The sequence below is a fragment of the Phyllostomus hastatus genome, unplaced genomic scaffold (assembly GCF_019186645.2).
Source record: "Phyllostomus hastatus isolate PE091 unplaced genomic scaffold, TTU_PhHast_1.1 phas_contig_137, whole genome shotgun sequence".
In the NCBI taxonomy this organism is placed as follows: Eukaryota; Metazoa; Chordata; class Mammalia; order Chiroptera; family Phyllostomidae; genus Phyllostomus; species Phyllostomus hastatus.
The window spans coordinates 10,908,113-10,930,880 of NW_025333583.1; the positions used below are offsets into that span (position 1 = coordinate 10,908,113).

General features: G+C 39.1%; 1 pseudogene; it reads right to left on the reverse strand.

Moving 5' to 3' along the window:
• Nucleotides 1-268: 268 nt before the first annotated feature.
• Nucleotides 269-816, reverse strand: LOC123829339 (annotated as a pseudogene).
• Between the last annotated feature and the right edge of the window lie 21,952 nt (nt 817-22,768).

Here is a 22,768-nt window from a genome sequence, read left to right on the forward strand (position 1 = left end):
GTTCTTTAGCAGATTGATTTCTTTCTAAGGATTCAGATTAGTTTCATGTCTGTCTGCATGTTGGATTTAACCTCAGTTTATACATGCAGTCAGTCTCTCATTCGTACCTTTTCTTCATGTCATTCATGGCTCACCCTCCTTCAGGGTTCTTTCTTATGGTGTCTCAAATTCTTACAATTTATGGACACTTTCTAAATGTGTGAATTTGCATATTCTTTTTTTTTCTGAATTTACATTTATTAGTATTTATCTTATGCTGAATTTACTCTCAGGCCACAAGCTTTTGTTTCTCCAGTTTCTTCTGGGATGTCTTTGTCTCCCATGCAACTTCTTCTTCTGGTCTAAGAACAATCTGCTCTTTTTCCGTAAGGATCATCTCAGTGTGGCAGGGAGAGCCCATGTATGGGTTAATCCACCCATGAGCTCTGTAAATTCTATGCCCCATCTTGGGAGTTTTGTTCATCTGGACATGCTCAGTGACCAGAGAGTCTATATCTAAACCCTTAAGTTCAGTTTTACTCTTTGCATTTTTAAGCACTTGCAGCAAAAACTCAGCACTTTTGGGGGGGCCACTGACCCTGTGTCCAGCCCTAATGTGGCCTGGGCACACCTATCAACTCTGTCATTGTATCGATGGAACGGCACACATTGCTTCTTCAAAGTGACATCTTTCAGATTTTTGGTGGCTTTTCAAATATGCATACCCCTGATGGCCTGGGCAGTCTCGTGAGTGTTCTTAAAGTGAACACAAAGATTTGATCTTCTTGATTTGCATGATTTTGTGGGGTTTTCTGGGTCAAGTGAATAGTGAACCATTTTCAGAGGTCACCTCTGGTTGCTTTCAGCAATAGAGACGTTGAGGTCTTTATGTGAGGAGAGGAAGGAGTCACTGCAAGTCATCAGGTATATTTTAAAAAGAAATCTGGAAGTTGCCAAAGGAAATTATGAGAATGCTGAAAAGCCAGAGAGATATCCTACAGGAAACCAATATTTTTTAAAAAGGGAATAAGAAAACCTCAGACATTCCAGAAGTTTTGCATGACACCCAAGTGTTATATATTTTATTATTTTGGTTAACCCATCTGTTATTTTGATTTATTAAATTTTTTGGCAACACTCTTGACATGCTGTCTTTCATATAAACGTATAGCTTTGCCTTATCTGGAAGTAGAGGCTTTTTTTTACTTTTTCAATTTCCCTTAAAACATGCGTCACTGGATGAAAGTAAAGAAGGATAGTACCATGGAGAGGAAGGACATGGGAGCAATAAGAGCGCTAATAATAAATACAGGTATCCCTGAAGGTAAGCCCTAGTAATGGGCCATTGAAGTGCTTATAATCACCAGCAATTAAGTGCCACTAATTTCTGTTTTCTGATGTAAGCAAATGAAGTTACTTGTTTTTCCCATGGTGTACTTGTCCTAAGTAACATACAGTCTCTTGTCTTGGTCCTACTGGGTAAAGAGAATACATGTTGAAAATGTCCTCTGTAATTATTAGTAAAACCATGTTTACAATTGAGTTTTATGGCTATTTTAGGAGTGGATAAAGAAAGAAGTAGTACTGTCAAGACACTGCATAACAAAAATTATTATGCAACCTGTATGTGTGTGAGAGAGAAATATTTTCTTTAAATTCAGCAATAAGACAAGAATGCCTGCTGTCTATTCTTTCATTTAAAATGACTTAGAGATCATACTTAGCAGAGTAAGGCAAGAAGAACAAGCGACAAGTAATGGAAAGAGAGAAATAAAACAGCCAGTATTCATCAGTGATATACCCAGAAAACCCATGAGGGCTTACTGACAACCTATTAAAATTAATTAAATAGTACAACAAGGTTGCAGGATATAATATCAAGATACAAGAAACCAATAGTTTCTCCTATGGTAGTGGAAAAATTTAATTTTTTAAAAGATTTTATTTATTCATTTTTAGAGAAGGAAGGGAGGGAGAAAGAGAGAGAGAGAAACATCAATGTGCATTTGCTGGGGGCCATGGCCTGCAACCCAGGCATGTACCCTGACTGGGAATTGAACCTGCGATGCTTTGGTTCGCAGCCCATGCTCAATCCACTGAGCTATGCCAGCCAGGGTAAAAATTTAATTTTCTAAAATTGACATGTATATAGTTACAAAAGAAAAAAATTAAGAATAAATCTAACAAAATTTGGGCCAGAAATTTTAAAAACTTATAAAACTTTATTTAAAGGCAATTACAAAGATGATAAATGGAGAGAGAAAACATTTACAGGAACACATCATATTATAAAAATATTGTTTCTTCCCAAATTAATCTATAAATACAACACACTCTCAATTACAATTCTATAAAATGTATCTGATAACTCAATTCTAATATATATATAAAATCAAATAAAAAGTCAAGCCAATTTGAAGAGGAACATATTAGAGGGATAACCCAAACAGAAATATACGATGGAAGTGGCTTTGCTAATCAGTAGTGAATGGATGATACCAGGACAACTGGTTGTCTGTATGGAACAAAATAAAATTCAATCTTCAATATCTATAGAAATTGATTGCAGATAGTGTAAATATTAAAAACACAACTTTAAAACTTCCAGAAGAAAACATGAGAGAATATCCTTATAACCACAGGGAAAGGAATGCATTTTTAAACAAGAAATAAAAAACTCAAACACTAAAGGAAAAAGGTAATAAATTGATAATATAAAGTATTGTTAAATTTTCTGTGCATTGGAAGACTGCTAAAAAATGGGTAGAGACATGCCACAGACTTTTGAAGTATATTTGCATGTATATAATTAATAAAATATTGGTATCCAGAATATACTAGGGAGGTAGGGGTGGATTTTGTCTTCACAAAGGACAATTGACAATGTCAAGAGACATTTTTGTTGTCACAACTGGGCAGGGTTTGAGGTACGTATTACTTGCCAGTTGGGCTACTGTTAAAAAATCCTACAATACACAGAACAATCTCAAAACAAAGAATTCTCTTTCTCATAATGTCAGTAATGCTAAGGTTGAGAGACTAAATTAGAGATACAATAAATGTGAATTATTATAATAAAGGTAAGGGTCATTTATCAGTTTTTTTCTGTGATATGCTTTTGGGGTTTTATTTAAGAACTATTTGCCTAGGCCCTACCTAGGTTCTCCGTGGGTTAGAGCATCATCAGATACACCAAATTTGCAGGTTTGATCCCTGGTTAGGACACATACAAGAATCAAGCAGTGAATGTATAAATAAGTAGAACAACAATTGATATTTCTCTCTCTCTCTCTCAAATTAATTTAAAAAAGAGAACTATTTGTCTAACCTAAAGTCTCATATTTTTTTCTGAACAGTTTAGTTTTCCCTTTTTCCATTTCACTCAGTTCAAAATTTTGCTAATTTCCCTTGAGATTTTTGTTTTGACCCATGGGTTTAATTTTTTAAATTCTCAAGTACTTGGAGATTTTATAGATATTTTGCTGTTTTATTTCTAGTTTACCTTGGTTATAGTAAGAGAACATACTTTAAATGATTTAAATTCTTTAAATTTGTTGGTGTTTGTTTTCAGGCTCAGGCTATGGTCTATCTTAATAAATCATCCACATGTGAAAAAATGTTGTATTTTGCTGTTGTTGGGTAGAGCACTTGGTAAGCAGGATTTAGATCAATTTGGTAGATGGCGTTGGGTCTTTTATACATCTGATGATTTTAGTATACTTGTTATATTGAATTCTGCAAAAACAGTGTTGAAGTCTCCAAATGTAATTTGGGTATAATTGTACTTCTATTCATTTTTGTTTTGTGTACTGTGAAGCTCTGTTGTTAGGTGCATACACATGTAATACTCATGTGTTCTTGGTGAATTGACTGTTTTGTCATTATTTAATGTACCTTTTAATCTCTGAAAATATCCCTTATTCCATAGTCTACTTTGATATTAATATAACTCCTCTAGCTTTTTTTAGTTAGCATTCACATTGTATGTCTTATTCCATTCTTTTACTTTTAACTTTTTTGGATAATTATATTAAAAATGTTTCTGATAGAATAATGTTTTTCTATTTTTAAAATACAACCTGACAATCTATGTCTTTGAATTGGTGTTTGAATCATTTACTTTTAATGTATTGATATGGTTGAATTTAAGTCTACCCTGTGACTGTTTTCTGTTTGTTCCCTCTGTTTTCTCTTCCTCTGTTCCCCTGTCCTGATTTCTTTTGGCTTACGTGAATATTTTGCAGCATTCCATTTCAAATTATAAATTCCCCTTTTCACTATAACACTTCATATTAATTTTTCATAGTTGTGCAAGGACTTGCATTATACAAACCTAACTTTCCAAAGTCCACTTAGAATTATCTTACCATTTCAAGGAAAATGTAGAAGCCCTGCAGCCAGAGATTACTTTAACCTCTTTCCTTTATGTCATAGTTTATAGTTTATGTTCAAAGTTAGCAAGGAGAAGAGAGAGACCTGAGTTGGTGTCAACTGGCAGAAAAGAGGGTGGTCAGAGAAGGCAACTATTAGCCAAGAGTGGGCTTGGCAGGCGCTAAAGAGTCAATGAGGATGAGTCTATATCAGTGGATAACAGATCTTTTCATGGTGCCAGATGGTGCAGACATAAGGGCAAAGGCACATGTTTGTGCAGAGATAACTTCAAGCAGTTATGTGAACATATGCATTATCAACCCCGCATTGTGTGCGGAGAGTAGGAAAGTAGGGACAATTTTTTTCTGCATCTTATTGGTGAATAGGCATAATCTCTTAAATGACTTGATCAATGTGCCATATTAATAGAAGTTGAGTTTTTAGTTGCAGTCAGGGTGCATTACACCAGTCTGTGATTTTAGTAATTGATAGTCGAGCCTAGACAACTCCTACTGTGAGCTGTTCATCACCAACACTAATAACTCAATAAACTGGGTAATAGAACATTACTCTATTCTTCCGATAATACCCCCCTTGTCACCAGACTCTCAGAAAGGAGGACCAGGCAAATGGTTGTTGCAGAGACTGATTATGTGCTCAGACGATGTGAGTACTGGGAGAGGTGAGTCCTCAAAACAACCCTTATGCATTCAGCACTTTTAAAAGTGCCTGTTTTCTGAAAACAAAGGTTTTACTGTTTTCAAAAACTGGCTTGCAGTGAAATTGAAAATGCAGTTGTTAATCAATCCCAAATCCCTATAGAAATCTTAAGAAGAATTTAGAGTGATTTGACATCGCTTTGCAATGCCAACAGACAGAATAGAACGTGAACCAATATGCTTGGGCATCGTTATGTTTATATGATAATTAAGGCTAGCATTTGAGCTTCAGGGTTGATAAGTGGTGTTAAGGTGGAGATAACAGAGTCTCAAAAGCCAAATTTTTCTGTTCAATGGAGCCTCATTTATCTTATTTTAATGGTTCCATTCATTTTGCTCTGGAAAGCATTTCCATTTGGTTTTCTCATCATGGTTTGCAGCGATATGCGAGCTTAAATGGTCAAAAAGGAAAAGGACTAAAAGAAGGATTTTTGAAATCATGAACCAGGGGTTCCCTAAAGCTATTTATATGGTAGCAAGATGGCCATCCAAGGTTTCAGGAGTGAGAGGACGCCCTGCAGTAGAAGAGGATAAGGACTCCTTTTGAATAAGATCCTAGAGGGAAAAATTGGGCCCTTTGATGGGACCAAGGTAAAAGCTGAAGGCTGATGACAGGGCAGTGGGACTTTTGTGTTTTGGTGACAATAGCCAGGCTTGGCAGTGACGTGCCATCCCAGGTAGGCTGGCCTGGGGCCATCCGATTCTGAATCTCAGGTGGGGAACCTGAATCCATAGCCTCTCTTTTGTGTGAAACAATCTATTTCATCTTCTCTTTTGGAAACTTTTTTTTTAATTCTAGATTTATTACTGCCTAAGAGAATAGAATGAGGCTAAGGTTCATTTCGTTAGACTCATGGTTTATAAGGTCTTGAAATATTCTCATCCCTGCTGGGTTATGTAGCTCCTTTGTCAGGCATGGAAGATGCGCACAGCTCTCTATGTCTATGCAGAGCTCGGATGGCTGTTTCCTCTCCCGTGTGAAGACGCCCTGCCCTCGCCACCCTCTGCTGACCGACCCCCAGACGGAAGGAAGAGAAGGCAGGTGAACTGGTAAAGTCTCGGTCAGGACTAGGAATTCACAATGCTGTGTCTGTTTATGCCCTCGTAGACATTTCTACCCTAGAAAAGAAAGGGGATCATTTATGCTTTATATTTACCAGCTGGTGGGAAAAAAAATTCCAATTCTTTCACTCCTTTTGTCTTCACAGCCGAACTCTATTATTCTGTTGTGGCTGACTCGTGCTGGGTTCTGCAGTAATAAATAATTTGTTTCAGGCCCTCTTATATTTTCTGACAAATTCTGTGTCAGATCTTGCTGCCCCTGTTAAAGCATTAATCAGAAGTGTCTCCTGCTTGTGTTAGCAACTGTTGGTGTAGCCTGTCACTGCTTAGAGAAAAATCCACAAGAAAAGACATTATATTTGGTGCCCTTTTCTCCCCCTTCAGCTCCTGCTTTTTGTATAGCCAACGCCAAAACAGTTTATAGCATAACTTGTCTGCAGGAGGAAATTGTGTGGAGACCAGATTTCATTATCATTCAATGAAAGGAGCAATCTGGGAAATCAGGGATCTTGGTGTCCTCGTTGGGGAGTCATTTACTCTTCGCTCTAGCCTTCTCTTCCAAAGCCAGGCCTCCCTGGGATTGTTATCATGTGTGAAAACTGTTTGGTTTCCTCTTATGAGGACGTGGTGTGTGCCAAGCACAGAGAGAGCCCAGGGCATGGATTTACTGAGCTGCCGCCTCACTGTGGCTGCACCCTGGACATCGATTAGGTGTCTGATCAAGCTCCCACATAGCCCCCAAGGAAGGATTGGGAGCAATTTCATTCACTGGAGTGTGACAATAATAGAGAGAGTTTTCTTGATGTGTACCACATGGCTCCTCAAATTCTTCATCATCATCAAAAGGCCTTCATTTACACCTTTGTGCACCTGCACCTTGGAGCAATTGTGTGAGGGAAAAACACCAGGGGGAAAAACACTTTGGGGGGTGACAACTAGAGAATTTTTTTTATTTGCATTGCTTTTCCTATTTTTTTTTAAAGCTGCAGCTTGGAAAGTCACTTACCAGAGAAGAGTTTATATAGTTCCGGAGATTAAGTTACTGGACATGATTTTAAAGTATTATGTAATGATAACCTGCCTGATATCAGCATTACATCCCTGGCAGGAATGCTGTCAGAGAGGAGAATAGCGCATTAGAAACGCTCTCCTTAATGTGTTTCTCTGCAACTAGTCACTGAAATTGACAGGGATTTCTTGTGCAACATAGGATTTCTTGGTTTCACCTTTAATTCTAAAATAATGTCACTTGTGGGTGAATGTGGGCTTCTGTATGGAGTTTAACATTTCCCCAACTATGCCAGGACATCCCAAAACATCTCCATTCTCAGTCTTCCAAGACATCAGAGACTCTCAAGAACATGGATACTTCAGGATGCCCTTCTTTATCTTTAAAAATACAATGTGGAACATGTTTAAGGTAATGAGAACTTTTGTCGGAATGCAAATATGTCATCTATGAAGAGTAACTTATTAAACCAGTGTTACCATAGAAAACAAGAGTTTATCAGATTGCCTTATGTAGTTAACAAAATTCCAGGAATGGGATGAAGGAAAGGTCAATTTTGAAGGATCTTTAGGGTTCAGTTTAGAACAGGGGTGTTTTTTTTTGTGGGTTGCTATTTTGGGAAGAGAGTAAAGATAATGCTTGAGAGGAGAAGAGGGAAAGGAAACTATACAAGAGATAATTACTTAAAATTTGCTGTAGAACTACTTGGTCTTAGTTTTTTTACGTATAGGAGAACAAATGAGTGGCAGTCTAAAGAACTCAGCATATGTGGAGTTAGAAAACGGAACTAAAGACATCAATTTTATTTTGCTAAACAGTTTATGCTTTTATTGTAAATTACAAATAGGCAGAAGGGACTATCCTTGACTCGTAACCCAGCAAATAATTTGGAAACCAATCTGCAGAGACCCTAGGCATAGTGTAACATCTCCCGTTCCATTTACATGTAAACTGAAAGATCAAAATCTACTTGTCTGTTTACAAGTGAAGGAGAATATTGGAAAGAATTCCTACTGTGATTGGAGAAAACTATTTACCTCATAATCACCCCTGTGAAGCTAGAGTAACCTTCAGTTATTAGAGAGGATTATGCTATGAGATAAAGCAAACTGGATGATGTCTGTGGTCGTCTGCTTGTCCAATATAAAAGGTTATATACTTTTACTATTTCACTCTTTCTCAAAAAAAAAAAAGGTGTGGTGGAGGAAGGTTAGAAAATAAGAAGTTCCACTCATATGTAATCATCAGATTTGGTGAAAAATCTCAGCCAAAGTATCATTTAGGATGATCAGCAGATTTGACTTACCCATGCTCCTCTCCCTGAGAACCAAGAGAATCAAAGGCTGGCTGGTTGACATGTTGGAAAGGTCATTTATTTAGTCAATAGACAACAGTCATTATTAGTGTGCATTGAAGTGTTTCGTGGGAACATGCTGGAAGAAAAGGGAAATGAACTTTTAATGAAAAGGCTAACATAACCAATCAGCAGTAAAAATTGGTAAGTTAAGAACAATCTTCTCGGGAGAGTGGTGGAGGGTAAATGCAGAAAACTGTACTTGAACAACAATAAAATCATTAAAAAGGAAAAGAACAATCTTCTCACCAAAATCAATAAAAAATATCCTGTGTGATGTTGTATTGTATACTTTGTCTACATCATCTGGTTAAGTCTAGAATTATGAAAACACTACATCTAGAAAGGTCATTTTTTTGGGGTTAGGATAGATGGAGATGTTGTGATTGAGATGGTATTAACCATGTGAGTTTTGCAGAACGGAAGAAAAGGCAGAATACTACTAGTTCCATGGATTGTAGACCTTGTTGAAAGCATACAAGCTTCCTTTAACAAAGAAGAAATGTCTGTGAAGTCCATACACAACCCATAAGATGTGTCAAATTAAAAGGCTTTGTTGCCAGATTGGTTTAAGATGGGTGACTTCAGTGTAAATTGAAAGAATCTTGCTAATTATACTCTATTTGACCAGACAGACAAATGCAAAATTAGAAGTCAAAATGAAAATGAGACCTCATTTATTTCATCCAGAAACTTGTAATTTCTATTTTTCTAAATATCAAAATTAAAATGACTATCATCAGCTAATTTTGTGTGCATTATAATAATAACTTCCAGTCCCCACTTTAAAACTGAGGCACTTCCAAATTTAATAGTAACATTTAAACAAATGGGTGAGTGACACTTTCTGGGACTCAAGTATTTCTTAGTAGTCTGTCCAAAGTCTTCAGTCTTCCCTTCCAATAATAAACATAAAGATAATTTCCTGTTCTCTCCTGAATGTTAAACATTAGTCACTCACTTAGCTGTTCCCTATGGGCCTTATTTAGATGAGTCATTTTGTGGGGTTCTGAAGCAAGGTGCTGGTGAAAACAACGGTTCTAAGAGGGATTTTGTCAGCATGTTTTTTTCACTACTAATTGATGATGGCAAATCTTAGTGCCTGAAGGTGTTAGACACTTGAGTAGAAGTGAGCAAAATGGAATTTTTACATGGTTTTCCAATGTGTGTCCTGTAATAACTATGTTTTTTTTTAAAAGGCATCATTAAGGTTCTGTATAGAAACAAAATTTGGACTTTGTAAGGTACACTTGACTTTCTGATATAATCTGAAACATCCAGAATATCACAGTAAGTTTAATTTAAGTAGATTCTGCTGGCCCCATGGCTAGACAGCCAGACCACCGATCTATCCATGAGTGTTTTGTGGGAAATTCTACTATAGAATTTAGATGCTTAAGAGAATTTTGAGAATGAAACTATGTTGTCAGAGGGTCCTTTCATCCAGTGGGAAATGGTGATAAAATGGAATTCATGATAAGGAGAGAGAGGGGTTGTTTCCAGCAACAATAACAACAACAACAACAACACACACAGGATTAAACAGGAATGCAGTGGGAGAATTTGCTTTTTCCAACATGCTAAAATCCCTTGTAATATCTCCTATTTCTTTTTCCTTCTTCCGTGATTTCCTCTGGTTTGTCTTCTCTGTGGGACTGACCCAGATGATACCAATAGTCCAGATTTGTCTTGTTAGTTCCCAATTCGGCATCATGTTTTTCAGCTTTCTTGCGGACAAGATCTCCCCCTTTTTGATGTGTTCTCTTGAGCCTGACATCTTCATGTCAGGTAACGTTCTGTTCTTCTAACTCCCATCAGAGATTTCTTAATGGGTGACTGAATAATAGATATATGTATATGTGATGGGTGCTTGGTGCTAAGATTTCAAAGGATAATTATGCCTTGGTGTGTATCCAAGCTCCTATTTTACAAGGTCAATATGGCCCAGTATTTTTTTAATACAAAAGATGAACTCTAATGGCAAAGTTTAGAGATCTGTGGGCTGATAGATCTTGTTTCCCTGAGACATGCCTCCTAGGTGACTGCCTACACCCCATTTTGTCTCAGAAAGGCCACCCTTCCTGCCACTTAACCTGTAACTTACACAGGACGCTACTATGCGATGGAGTACATTTCAGTGCAGGTGGGTGGACTGCCTCCTGGGCTCTATGGCAGAAGCTCTGTTTGTGATTCTCAGGAATCATGACCCAGTGTCAACTCTAGTAAGAAGTCATTGTAGATGCTGTAAAATTTGCAGACCCTTGAGGCATCTGCTGTTTTCTTCCACGTCTCAACTGCTTTACCTGTCCTTTTGCATCGTTTCATAGAGAAGCAGCTAATGTGACATTGCGTTAACCGAACAACTTCATGTTAAGCCTCTTTTCCTCCTTTTCCCAGTGTGAAGTTGGCATACACAGGATAGGTGATCTCTCAGGATCTTGGAGAGAAACATCTTTCAGTTGCTTTTGAGGGGAATAAACGTGACACAGAAAAAGAAAATCTTTCTAATGCATTTAGCGGTCTGGCCCTCTGATTTCCATAAACAGCTGGAGCCATAAATGTTAAAGTTGGCATAAAAAAATTCTGAGTGTAAAATATTACTCCAAATTTTGAAAAGGAAAAAAATGTTAAAAGTTTTATTAAAAGTTAATAGTGGTTAGATTTACAAGTTTGAAAGTGTGTAAATTTAACACTTCAATCTGCTAATTTGCCAAGGCGTAATTTACTCACAGTTCATAAACACAGATGCTCAGAGAGAAACATGTGGCCTTCTTGAAATGTATAGAAGATGGAACTAATTTCCTCCTTCAGAGAGCTTGCAGTCTAGGATGAAAAAAGATCATGGTGTGCAATCTGCAAGTGGGCATTAGTGTAACAGAGCTGGCAAATATTTAGGGGCTTATTTACGAAATCTGCCTTACCAGTTGTGCTCCTCGTATTCCAGCGTGAGCATCTGAATTATTACTTTAATTATGGGAAGGATTTGACACATTTAGTGCAAGAGCTGACAGCTGTTTCCATGACTTGAGCTCGTTAGAAAGCTTTAGGCACTTGGAGCCTGTGGATTAATGTAGAAGAATGAGACTGAAGCAGATCCAATGAGGGCGGGAGGGAGGCGATGCAGAGAATGTTGACGGCAAGGATAAAGCAGTTGGTCATTTATAACCCAGAGACAAAGATCTGAGTTTGTTCAAGAGAGATATGAGAGATGCTTAAAGGGGAATTTTTTTTCTCCTATACTAAAGCTTGGAAACTCTAGAAAGGCAAAAGTTAGAATAAAAGTTGCTTCTAATTCATTGAAAGACAACCACTATTAATGTGTTGATATTTATTCTATATGTTGCCTCATTTTTCTTTCATAAGGGTAGTATCATTCTTATTAGATGTGCTTTTTGACCTTGCTTTAAAAAAAATAATACATCCTGAACAGCTGGAAAGAGATTTCTAGGAAATAAGAATTTAAGGGCAACTGAATAAGGGTGGGACTGGAGAGAAGGAAGCCCGTGACAAAGAAATAGCAAACTTCTTTGTGTCCAATGGGAATGTGAATACCAGGGGTAGACCTTGTTTTTTCAAAAGCATTTATTGGGTCAAGTTCTATGGGCCAGTAAGAGAAATGGGAAGCAAAGATCTGATTTTTAGCTCTTTCTCTTCCAAACTAAGTACCCTTGACAAATTCCTAAACATCTCTGAGCCTTTGATTCAAGAAAATGAACTGAGCATTTTATTATGAGTCAAAGTCAAGGTGTTTTCACATAAGCATTCTTGTTATACTGACAGTAATCTTGTTGGGAAAGAATTGTTAACTGTATTTTACAGGTGAATAATTTGAAACTTATATAGGTTGTTTTCCGCAACATATCCCAAAGTCAAATCCAGTTTTTTCCACAGCATCCCGGTGCTTCTTCCATCCTTCTTGTATAGAAACAGGCTAAGGTTACGTGTGCTCCTTGCCTCACTGTGTGTTGTGAGGATCTATGACCTATTACACCTGAAACTGTAAACTGTTAAGCACAGCAGATAAACTTTGTTTCTTGTCATTCAAACACACCCAATATCAAACCCTCCACTTGACTGTGTGCTCTGATGTTTGGTAAGCCACCCTTCAAACATTTTAATGTGTATTGTTCCAGACAGGTGTGTTCATGTTACCTGAGCGTGAGCTTTACCTGGCACCCAGTGTGCACTGGTGCTTGCATTTCTCCTACTTCTCCCTGAATATTGCTGCTCAGTAAAAATTGGTGTCAGCTGGTATACTGATGGCAGACCCAAAGTTTCAGCAAGTTGCAACATAGAGTCTGCTGCAATGTGGACAAAATAAACCACATTCTGCGCCATGTCCAGACTCTTTGAAGAAATCTAAAATGGATTTTAAAAGATTGCTTTAGATAAATAAAACTTGATCTAGAAAAAAAAAAGGCCCTTTCCAGATGTCCAGCCAGGAAACCCCAGGTGCGAGTGAATCAGCAGACGGGTCGTCTCATCTGAGATGGTGCAACAGCCGTGTGTGCACAAACAGCCAGGTTGTGGCTAACCTCCTGGCCCAGCTCGTGGCCATGCTGTTCTTCAGATGTGGCTGGGCTTGGGCTGATTCAGGGAGAAACACTGCTTCTCAATGAGTCACGAGGCCATCCTTGAGCTTGGCTGGGCTTTGCTTGGGTAGCTTGCCCGGGATTCATGGTCCACACCTGCAGCTGAGTCCAATGTGGTAGAGCAGGTGGTCTCCTGGAGGTGACGGGAGGAGATGAAGGGAGGATGTGGGGGTGGGGTGGGGAGTAAGTTACTTTGCAAAAGGTTCGGTCAATGCAGGGAGGTTTTGGAGGAGGATGTACAATTCAGCAGGTGGACCTGAGAATAGATAAAAACATGAGAGAGGCTTATTAAAGGCCTTTCATCTCTGGTTCAACTGATATCTCTCGTCAGGTGGAGGAGGGGTGACTTAGAAGATGATCGGCAAGGTTCATGGGCTGATTTATAGTTTGTCCTCATGGAATTTCTCTTTATAGTTTGATGTCCACTTGGGAGCTCAGTCTATTAAACCTGTCCGTTCCTCCAGGTGAGTCTGTCCTTTGGTAAATAGTTGGCTAGCCTTCCATCGTCAGGCACTATGGTAGGCGCTGATCACATGGTGAATCAGTGCACTGACCCCGAGATACTGTATGGGTTTTCGGTTGCTGAATAGCAAATTACCACAAACTTAGTGACTAAACTAGCACCCACTTCTTATCTCACAGTTCTGTAGGTCAGAAGTCCCGGTAGGCCTTAGCGGGGTCCTCAGCTCAGGGTGTCAGGAGGCTGCCATCAAGGCTTTGGCTAGGTCTGTGATTGTTTTGGAGGCTTTGAGTCTTCCTCCAAGCTCCCTGGCTGTTGGCAGAAATTGGTTTCTTGCAGCTGTGGAATTCCCATCAGCTTGCTTTTTCTAGGCTAGCAGGAGGGTGTCTCTGACTCCAAGGACGACCTAGGTTCACCCGATTAAGGTCAGCCCACCCAGGAAAACATCCCTTCAATTAACTTAAAGTCAACTGATTGGGGACCTTAATTCCATCTGCAAAATTCTCTCACCTTCGCCACGCAACGATGCCTGGTGCAGGAGTGACATTCCACCCTGCCTGCACTCAAGGGGAGGCGTTATCCAGGGCTTGGATGCTAGGGGGTGGGCACCTTGAGGGCCATCTCAGAATTCTACCTACAGCTGCTATTAAATAAGAAATTGCAGAACAAAATTATTAGATAATTAGAACCATGTGAAGGAGAATGACAAGCTCCCCCAGAGTGTATAAAAGGGAGGCTCGGCCTTGTCTGAGAGGTTGGGGAGACTTCCTGAGACCTGCCAGACAGGCTGGCATCAACAAGGCTGAGCCAGAAATGGGCGGGGAGAGGAAGGGAACACAGCTGGAGGGAGGACATAAAGGGGGTTAACTAACACAGCCCTGAAATGAAGCAATATTAAATTACCTTCTATCCCAGCCTATTCTTCCCAGAAAGTAAAGGTGAGCATTCTCCCAATGAAAGGATGTAGACGATGGATCCGAAGGTCTCCTCTTTCCTAGAAAACTCAGGGGTATCTGCTGGTACCAGGGCCTGGGTTTCCCCTGAAACAGGGTAATGAGGAGGAACAAAAGATCAAGATCAATTCTAGGAGTAAGTAACATTGGGTGGGTCTCACACATATTTTGCAGGCTGACAAAAATATCTGTAAGCCTGAGTTTTGGGTGGTTCCAATATTTACAATGACAAGTTAGAAAACTGAAGCATCATTTTTTTTTCTCTCTCTCTGAACATTAAGACAGCCCTCTGGTCAGAGTAAATGGCGAAAAGAAATAAATCTATATTCAAGCTGGAAATCAGAATGCTCTTGTCAGCACCCTGAAAAAACTAGCAGATGGGAGGCTTCATGGCCACCCCTTAATAAGCATGTGCTGATGTCAGCACAGAGTTGTGAAATCCCACAGGGCTTCTGATGTGCCTCTTCCCCTCCCATCCCATCAGCCAAATTCAACTTGGTGCCAAAATAGGGGAAAAAGAGTCAAAATACCTAAAAATGACCCCAAACACATGAGTACTTCAGATGTATGCCAAATTTAAAAATGGAGAGGGTTTTCCTGTGATTAAATTATAGGTTTCTTCCCACTAAATTCTCTCTCCTTAAGTTTTAATGAAATGTCTTCTGTTCGAAAGATTCCGGAGAGGGGCCTTGGAAGACACACGTTTGAAAACTGAAGTACAAAAATTACAGCCGCCGACCCACTTCACCGGTCACTTCAATGGAACATGAACCTGGGGAGCACTAAATTTCTCTTCCCCTTGAATAGGGATGATAGTTTAAAGGCTGTTTGGAACCTTAATAACTGTGTCACTGTCTGGTAAAATATATTAAAAATATATACCAGGCAGCCTTCATACAGTGGGAGGCATCTCGGTTGGGAGAATGATACTAGAGTCCCGGGCCATCTTTCTTCACAAATCCCCATGGCCCCATCTTTTCTCCTTGTGTTTCGTGGTATTACTCATTCCTTTCCCTGAGTCCCCAGACCTTTATTTCTCACTCTGTCTTCTTCATGGAGACTATGCTAAGGAGCAGCTGGGTCTGCCGAGAGTCAGCAGACAGGTTCCCTTGCTCCAGTTAGTGTGTCCATGACTAATTCATAAACACAGTGTTCTGAGTCACCCCCAAGTTCCCTGAGCCCCTGATGGCCATGTTAGGCAGGAACAGGGGAGAGACTCAGACTCCATTGGAATATAGGAGGCGGTTCTGCTGCCCACCAGCTGTTGTGTTCCTATTTACACACACACACGTGTGTAAATTTTACAAGCAGACACGGTCTCCTGTGGACATTTCCCTTGCTCATGTGATCGTAAAATTCCTAGAGGTTGTTCTCAGGATTCTCTCCTGAGATTCTGATTTAGAGAGTGGGTCCAGGGACCTGTGTTTTTAACAGAGTCTCCTGAGAGATTCTTATCATCGGATAAACATGAAAAACACTCTATTAGGGTACGTTCAACTGAGCAAACTTCCATCCTTTCCCCTTTCCGATAAGATTTGATGAAAAAACTTTTAAGAGGAAAAGATTTCCAATAAGGGCAATTTATGGCCCAAGATATATATTTAGAAGTGGGAAGTACCAGCTGCTTGTTTTGTCTGATGGGCATGTCTGTGTCACAGATCTGTTAACACACCTAGCTTCCCATATAATGGATGTCCAGGTGGTGGAGTAAGGTTCTCAATGAATTTCAGTTCACTTATTCACTTGAAAAACACCTATTGAGTGTCTGTTATGCCAGGCCCCACTAAGGATACAATGGTCAAAAGACAGAGCTGGTCCCTGTCCCTACAGAGCTGATATTCTGAGTAAAGTCTGAATTTTAGTCCTTCCTCAAACCACAGTCCCCAACCAAAATATATTTTACCAACCAAAATATCCTATGTCCTTTTCAGATAACATCCTGACAAGCCAAAGCACAACGTGGATCCACATGTTCACAATTCCCCTCTCCTAGATACCGATTGAGTGCCCCCCAATGCATCAGATTGCACTGAGAATAAATACCTCAGTGACCACAGCAGGCAAAGAGCCCGTGTGCATGGGGCTGACATTCTAAGGGGAGGATGAGACACTAGATTTTATGATGAATTCTAAGGGTATTGATTGGTACTATGAAAGAAAAAAAGTCAAGCAAGAAAATGTGTTGGGTGTGCAAAGACGTAGTCACGGTAAGCTTCCTTGTTAGGGTTAAGTTTTAACAAAGACAAAGCAGGTAAAGGATTTAGCCAAGCAGAATCTGGGAAAGGAGCACACAGCTGGAACAGAGGCCTCCAGCAGGGAGTCGTGAGAAGGACTGGGGTGGGATGAGGCCAGTTAGGGCCTTGTAGGCCGTTTGGAGAGAAATGGGGGGACATTGCAGAGTTTTAAGAAAGAGGTGTCATGAAGTGACATTTTAGTTTGACACAGCAGGGCCACTCTGCTGTGTTGCTCTTGTTGAGAATAGAATGTAAGGAGACACACAGAGAAAACACTGGATTACCATTTTAGAGAGCATTTGGCATTATCTAGATCTAGAAAACCTGAAGATGTGCATCTCCTAGAATTTGGTAATTCTAGGCTCTGGGAGAGAAACCCCATCAATGTACACAAGGAGGCATGTGCAGACATGTTTATTGTGGTGTTGTCAGCGTTAATGAAACTCAAAATAGCCTCAGTGTCCCTCAGCAGGAGAATGATAGTTATGGTGTCCTCATATAACGGATTGCCATCTAGCAGTTAAAGGGAATAAATGAGAGGTTGTTATGGTGGGTACATTCCTCAAACATAAAAGAATAATAAAAATCTAATTGCAGGAGGTTAGTTACAATATGATGTCAAGGTTAAGACACAACAATACTGTTTATTTTATGGCTATTCATACATACTTGGTAAAAATTGGAATATCAAGTAAGAATACCCATTGCATGAAAATAATTATATCTGGGATAGAAGGGAGGGCAAAGGGCTTGGGAAGAGTACAAAAAGAATTTCAAGTCCACCTGTAATTGTATTAGTATTTCTCTCTGCCTCTCTCTCTGCCTCTGTCTTTCTCTCTGTCCCTATTTCTTTCTCTCTCTGTCTTTCTTGTAGTCTCTCATCATTACAATGACTCAAACTTTATAAAAATAAAATATTAAAGTTTCTATCTTTTGATGTAAACAAATCAATAAAGCAAATAGCAAACAGAAATATCTCATTAAAATAGACAACAGAGAAGAGAGAATTCATCCATTTGGGAAGTGATTTCTGTCTCCACCTCCAAACCAGCATGCATGATATTCACATATTCCATGTGCCTCTGTTTTGCCGGCATTTCCTATCAAAACTGAAAGTTCTCTCTAAATGTTTATTTTAAAAAGCATTGTGTTTAGAAAATACATACTATTTTTTCCTGTATTTAACAACTTTTGTAACGTTGGAGGCTCCGTGAGTTTATGAACTTGTGGTCACTGGTAGGAATGGGCAGCCAGCGACCCCTGTGCCACAGTCAGGTGGTGTCCTTCCTCTCCTGTGTGCAAAAGCGGGCTGGCGGTTCAGGCTCCTTCACTGTTACTTGCATGGCTGTAATGATATTAACAGAAGGGCAACTAGAGTGAAGTACTCTTTAGCTGGTGACAAGTACATGGGCCGTAATATATCGATAATTTTTCTTCCACTCTCTTTCTCCTTCCTTTTGTATAAGAGTCTTCTTTTACAACAAGTATTTTCAGATTGGAGTGTATTGTGGCAAGGAGCCCAGAAGAGGTGGATTTAGGGCACTGAAGCCCTGTGTTCAATGATTAGAATCCACAAAACCGTAAGCTTGGGTTTAGATGGACCAATTTAAATGTTTGCCCTTCTAACATAAATGTAAAAAGTAAAAGCTGACCTGAAGTACTGAGGTGTTTCTTGGTGACATGGGTCCCAGTTCTCTAGCAGAGTGCCTGCTGCACAGGTTCATCACAAGAAGAGGTTCATAGGGCCTCCGTGAAGATGTGTGCAACTGACTAGACATTAGAAGGTGCAAATCATTTTCTCTCTAAGCTATTAACCATCATGCAATTCATTTAATATATTTTATTATGCTAATTTTAAAAAGAAGATGGATTTTCTTCTTACAAGTTGCATTACTTTTCCAAAGACAAAGAAAACCTGTTACTGTCACCAATGCTTTATTAGATTGTTTTATAAGAATTACCATTTTAATATAGAGAGATTCTGAGTGGAGATCATAAGGGGCAGAAAGAAAAAGAGTGGTGCGAACAATGGAAAAGAGAGAAGGAGGGAGGGAGAGGGAGAGAGAGAGAATAATACCCCAATGACCTCAGTGTGTCACCTGGACAAGTCAATGGGAATGGTGAAATCACCTGTAAATGCTGCTGTGACATTTAGATTCTCAGTTACTACTTTTAATAATAAAATAATGATTCAAACTTTATTTATTTCACTTAATGTGCTGTGTGAGGTCCCAAGTTGCTCTACCTAATATGGTAGCCACCAACTAATGTAGCTATTAAAATTAGCATAAATTAAAATGAAATAATATAACAAACTTACTTCCTGGGTTACACTAGCTATATTTCAAGTGTTAATACAGGCAGACCTTGTTTTATTGCCCTTCGTTAATTGTGCTTTTCAGGTATTGTGTTTTTAACAAATTAAAGGTTAAGAACCTCTGCCAAAAAAAAGATTAACTCACTGAAAACTTAGATGATGGTTAGCATTTTTTAAGCAATAGAGTATTTCTTAATTAAACTATGTACATTGTTTTTAGACAATGCTGTCACACACTTGATAAAATATAGTAGTACAAACAGCTTTTATATGCACTGGGAAACCAAAAAATTAGTGTGTTTTGCCTTATTGTGATACTAGCTTTATTGCAGTGGTCTGGAACTAAACCCACAATATCTCTGAGGTACACCTGTAGCTACCAATTAGACAGCATAGATATTAGAACATTTCTGTCATAGTAGAAAGTTCTATGAAGAGTACCAGTCTAGAGTTTTAAGAAATAGACTGTCAATTTACTTGACTATAGCATTATATAAAATACCTTTCCTCTGGCTGGTATGGCTCAATGGATTGAGCACTGGCCTGTGAACCAAAACATCAACGGTTCAGTCCTTGTCAAGGCACATGCCTGGGCTGCAGGCCAGGTCCCCAGTTGGGTGCGTGCAAATACTTTTCCTTACGAGCAGCCTTACCTATGCAATAAAAGAGACTCAAATTCTTTTTAGTCTTTAAGTTTGAAACTCAGCTGAGGTCAATCTAAGAGTAATGAAGAGTTCAAATAACTATTATTTTTGTAAAAAGATGACTTTTCTGTACCTCATTACAACCAAGTTTCAAGGAATAAAATGTATACACCATAAAAATAATTTTCTAGCTTTGTTCAGTGGTAACTTGCTCAGATCTGATTCACTGTGACTTGGAATTTAAGACTCGGGATGAGATTAATGAGCTGCTTTTGGTTACATCATCTTTGTGGATTGTCAGATGGAGGTTACACTGAAGTCACTTAGGACAGGTCAGTTCTATTCCCTTGTTAAAATAATGAAACGCTTGCTGTTTCCAAGTAACTTACCAGATAACATAACAGATTGATCCCATGAGGCCTGAGTTTGGCATTTCTCTCCCACAGCCGGGGCCAGCTTGGATGACTGTTCAGACGGAGTGTCTTACACAGCAGGGAAGGCCTGTAGGAGCACTTAGGGAGAACCAGCCTGACCTGTGCTAGAGCACGCGTGTCAGTCGATATGCAGAAACACTTTCTTTGTCTCGTGATTATGCGCTGTCTGATACTTCCTTATTATCTCTTTATAGTATACGTATGTGAAATGTCAGTCACTTGTGAAGGCCATTTCAGGTTACCGATTAGATCTTTTATCTTTCCTGCTTACTTATAAACAGAATGTCCATAGTATAATACCCATGTAAGTTTTCTGTCTAAGTATAAATTCAATATCTCTCGTTCTGTTGGGTCCATAACATGCACTTTGAATCTGAGACTCACGATTAAATTCTGGTGCATCCTCATCTCATCTCTCCTAACATGGCTCTCTGCTGTTCTCTGTACTCCCAGTAGAAAGTGTTACAAGTACGGCGGAGCCACTCAATCTGTAATCTCTGTCTCTAACGTCTCCTTCCTAGTTTTAATCTGTCTGTACCTTTACTTTATCTTTTGGCTCATTTTTTTTTTATTGTTGTTCAGATACAGTTGTCTGCATTTCCCCCCCACCACTCCTTCATTCCTGGCGAACCTTCCCATTCAGGAACTTGTCACCTGTGGGTAAACTGATTTGTCTTATCTGTTGAATTGTTTTAAAGCATAGTAACTCTGTTTTTTGTTGTCAAGGTTTCTAATTGGCCCCTTTTCTTATCCACCTATTATTGTCTTATTTCTGCCTGTTTTATTTTTGGTATTTCTTGTTATTTCCTCCCCCCACCCCTACAATTCATTGCTTTGAAGAGCCTAAGCACACTCACTTCCAGATAGTTGTCTCCTTTCTTTACTAATCTTACCTGGATTGAATTACTCTTCCTATAGTGATTTTATTGGCTGGTTTTTCTCAGCATTTTACGAGGGGGAAACCCCCCAAAACCCAGAATTTATTTATAAAAAAAGTGTGTATCTATTCTTACATGTTTAAACTTCAGTCACCTTTGAAGTACTCTCCATTTGATGCAATACACCTATTGAGACATTTTTCCCACTGCTCAAAACAGTTTTTGAACTTGTCAGTTTTGATGCCTTTTAGTGTTTCTGCCATTTTTTGTATTACCTCTTCCACACTGGCAAAATGTTTCCCTTTGAAGACTTTTGTCATCCAGGGCAGCAAACAAACAAAAAAAAATCACTCAGGATGAGATCAGGTGAATAGAGAGGGTGGGTAATGGGGTTATGCTGTTTTTGGTCAAAAACTGCTGAACACTCACTCAGCGCAGTGTGGACAGGTACACTTGTAAATCACCCATCATGAAATGGGCAAAAACACTGAAATAGTCTCCAGAAGAAACTCATTGAAGCCCAATAACAGCACCAGTGGGTACACTGATGCAGATGGGTTCCTAGAACACTCACCTAATGGGGGAAGCCTGCACTACAAGGGGCCCACCTTCCAAAAGATAATTCCAGTTTTTGGGGGGTCCCCCTCATATATTTTTTATGTATTTGAGTACTTTGGTTTATAAGCTCTCCTTTTGTTCTTTCTTAAATATATTTCATTGATTATGCTATTAGTTGTCCCATTTTTTCCCCTTTATTCCCCTCCACCCTGCGCACCCTCTCCTACCCACATTCTGCCCCTTTAGTTCATGTCCATGGGTCATATATATAAGTTCTTTGGCTTCTACATTTCCTATACTATTCTTAACCTCCCTCCCCTGTCTATCTTCTACATCCCATTTATGCTACTTATTCTCTGTACCTTTTCCCCCTCTCTCCCCACCCACTCCCCCACTGATAACCCTCCAGGTGATCTCCATTTCTGTGATTCTGTTCCTATTCTAGTTGTTTGCTTAGTTTCTTTTTGTTTTTGTTTTAGGTTTGCTTAATAACTCTGAGTTTGTTGTTATTTTACTGTTCATATTTTTGGTCTTCTTTTTCTTAGATAAGTTCCCTTAACATTTCATATAATTAGGGCTTGGTGATGATGAACTCCTTTAACTTGACCTTATCTGAGAAGCACTTTATCTGCCCTTCCATTCTAAATGATAGCTTTGCTGGATAGAGCAATCTTGAAGGTAGGTCCTTGCCTTTCATGACTTTGAATACTTTTTTCCAGCCCCTTCTTGCCTGCAAGGTTTAATTTGAGAAATCAGCTGATAGTCTCATGGGAACTCTTTTGTAGGTAACTATCTCTTTTTCTCTTGTTGCTTTTAAGATTCTCTCATTATCTTTAATTTTGGGTAATATAATTATGATGTGTCTTGGTGTGTTCCTCCTTGGGTCCAACTTCTTTGGGACCCTCTGAGCTTCCTGGACTTCCTGGAAGTCTATTTCCTTTGCCAGATTAGGGAAGTTCTCCTTTATTATTTGTTCAAATAAGTTTTCAATTTCTTGCTCTTCCTCTTCTCCTTCTGGTACCCCTATGATTTGGATGTTGGAATGTTTAAAGTTGTCTTGGAGGTTCCTAAGCCTCTCCTCATTTTTTTGAATTCTTATTTCTTCATTTTGTTCTGGTTGAATGTTTATTTCTTCCTTGTGCTCTGAGTCCCAGTTTCTTTCCTGTCACTGTTGGTTCCCTGTACATTTTGCTTTGTTTCACTT